The 2,571-nt window shown below is 40.2% G+C and overlaps 1 pseudogene; it reads left to right on the top strand.

Annotated features, from left to right (window-relative positions):
* The first annotated feature begins 661 nt into the window (after positions 1 to 661).
* Positions 662 to 2,571, top strand: LOC107576060 (prokineticin receptor 1 pseudogene; annotated as a pseudogene).

Here is a 2,571-nt window from a genome sequence, read left to right as displayed (position 1 = left end):
CCTGTATTTTGTCTGGGGCCCCCAAATCACTAAATCCGCCCCTGAGTTTAGTTATGTTAGCATGTGTGGAAATGCTTAAACCATGTGTGTTTATTTATTTATTTAAATAGAAAATAGGGTTTATCCTTCTGGCTATGATGGCTTTTTAATAAATCAGTGCCTTCACTTGTATCTCAACCTTCCTAGACACAACAATTCAAACGTCTCAATGAAAATGTATCAATAGAATTAGTCTCTAACACCAGGGAGTTGATGTGGCTCCAGAAACAGCAGCTGGCTGCTCTCTAATAGTGTAAATGACATAATGAAAGAATGGTGTGGTGGTGATATTCACAGATCAATTCTTCACTACCAGGAAGAACATCTTCATTCCCTCTGGCCACTAGACAGTCCACGGTTCCCAGCAGAGGACTAACAAAAAGGTAGTGGAGATGCTTCAAAAAACACATTTAGTTTTTTAAGGTCAGACGGCAGAGAACGAGCAACCTACTTACAAACTGAGCTTTTAACTGAAGGATTCATTTGCAGTATTGCAGAGGCTCTTGGCTTTACGCGAAAGACGCGTCACACCTGCACAGCGAACAGGTGGGAGGAATCCGCGCTCGAGGACTGGAGACGGCAGTGAGCAGACGTCCACATTTGCCACAAGAGGGAGAGAGATGCTGATGTGTGTGAAGGACTCGTGAGTTCCACAGATGAGACTGATGAAACATCACAATGACACGCGTCTCTCAGCTCCTGAAAGTCGGTAAGTTTAGTCTCAACACGGGATGAGGAAACTTCATCGTTCGGCACAGGGTCATATTTATATTCAACATCATGTTGGACAAAGTGTTAAATGTTTAGTTGTAACCGTTACAGCTCAAACTGTGTAATATTTAATTATTGATGTCTACTAGTGCTATCATGAACAGCTTGCAGCATAAACCGCTCTAATGTAATTAAGTGAAAGGGCAGCAGACAGAAATATTGATTTTAATTTCAAGAAGACTAAAATTGTAAGAACGGCTACGTACATCATACTACCTCTTCTGATTATAGCATTAAAGCATATGGTGCATCATGACAAAATAATGATCAACATTCAGCTCATGTGTTATAATGCATCATACTATTTATCATTTATATGCTATGAAGTGATAATGTATAATGACCGTGATTACAATTATATATATCATCATAAGGCAGTATGTATACCTTTTTAATGCATTGTTTATGCATGTTTCATATTAAGTTAAAGCAGAATGTTTATAGGATATTACATGTTGTTGTGGTGCCAGGACGGCAAAATGTTTAATAATGTAAAATGACAAATTTCTGCTTTGAAATAAGCATCACACTCTTTTAATCTCGCTCTAAGTCTCTTATTGCAAGACCTTAAACTGTTTAAAGAGAGAGACATTTTCAAAATGGCATGTTTTACAATCCAAAGGTTTTTGCTTTGCAAAGATGTATAATTTTATTTCTGCTTATTATTTTTTTGAAGATCTATGATTATTCACTCACCCCCATGCCGTTCCAAAACTTTGTATGATTTTCTTTCTTCGAACACAAATGATGAAACTGTGAATAATAATCTGCTCGCTTTTTTCCATACAGTTATAGTGAGGGGGGAGACGAGGCTTTCAAGAAATTAAAGGCATCATAAAAGTTCTATAAAAGCTATATTGCAAGTTTTCTGAAGCCATGCGATAGCTTAATGTGAAAAACAGAAATTATAGTTATTAAATAATGATTTAATCTAGTGCTGCTGTGGTGAGTCAGTGAGTTGATGAGTTCATTCAAATGCTTTTGTGAACAGATTTACTTTAGAATAAGACTTCTTTTCACTAACACGTTTCATTTTTGAGTGAACTGCTCTTTAAACTCAGATAGACATAATATTATTTGCCACACATTAATGTCAGTGTTTAATATGTGGCTTGTCTCCTGCTTTCTTCTCCTGGAAATGCAATCTGAAACCATTTCAAAAGACAAGAACATTCCTGGGTCATGACCACTGACTGCTAGAAAAAGACTAGTGAACTTTACGACACCAGAAACCCATCAGAAATCAACAGCGCTCAATTGGCTTCTCTTGAATTCTCTGCCATGGAGGACGCAAACATCACTCACTTGGCAGCCGTCTTCGTGAACCCTCATAGTCAGGTGCCCGTTCTGGACGTTCACGACACTTACACTGACTTCTACGACATGGACTATGGTGTTCCTTTAGAGGAGATGCCGGACACCACGCAGGGACTGGCCTACTTCGTGGCCACCATCGTCATCGGAGCCGTGCTCGTCTGCATCATTCTGGTGTGCGGCTTCGGCAACTTCCTCTTCATAGCCACTCTGGCCCGATATAAGAAACTCAGGAACCTCACCAACCTGCTAATCGCCAACCTGGCCATCTCCGACTTCATAGTGGCTGTGGTCTGCTGCCCTTTCTTGGTGGATTATTACGTGGTCAAGCAACTCTCCTGGGATCATGGCAAAGTGTTGTGTGCCTCCGTCAACTACCTCAGGACTGTCTCTCTCTATGTGTCTACCAATGCCTTACTGGCCATCGCCGTTGACAGGTTGGTGTGA

This window comes from Sinocyclocheilus grahami, unplaced genomic scaffold, assembly GCF_001515645.1.
Source record: "Sinocyclocheilus grahami isolate Dianchi unplaced genomic scaffold, SAMN03320097.WGS_v1.1 scaffold3161.1, whole genome shotgun sequence".
Lineage (NCBI taxonomy): Eukaryota > Metazoa > Chordata > Actinopteri > Cypriniformes > Cyprinidae > Sinocyclocheilus > Sinocyclocheilus grahami.
The sequence above is the reverse complement of the archived record's forward strand: the minus strand, read 5'-3'. Positions and strand labels throughout refer to the sequence as shown.